The sequence below is a fragment of the Sinocyclocheilus rhinocerous genome, unplaced genomic scaffold (assembly GCF_001515625.1).
Source record: "Sinocyclocheilus rhinocerous isolate Xijiao unplaced genomic scaffold, SAMN03320098_v1.1 scaffold47, whole genome shotgun sequence".
Lineage (NCBI taxonomy): Eukaryota > Metazoa > Chordata > Actinopteri > Cypriniformes > Cyprinidae > Sinocyclocheilus > Sinocyclocheilus rhinocerous.
The window spans coordinates 453,859-454,137 of NW_015633578.1; positions in this window are offsets into that span (position 1 = coordinate 453,859).

A 279-nucleotide genomic window follows, 5' to 3' on the forward strand; every position below is an offset into this window, starting at 1 on the left:
ATTTTTACTTGTTTCTTTTTAAAGATAACGTTTTAAAGTTTTTGTTCACTTGAATGCAAAGTATCTTTAGATCGTTTGTTGTGATCACAAGCAGTCATTAGTCACTGGCGTCAGGTGCTTTAAAAAGCTCTTCCGTTTTCCACTGTCGTGAATTATTAAAATATAAAGATGCAAAAGCATTTTCCTAGAATCAATAACCGCTCGTGCAAAATTAAAGTCATTTGAGCTGTTGACACACACACACACACACACACACACACACACACACACACACACACA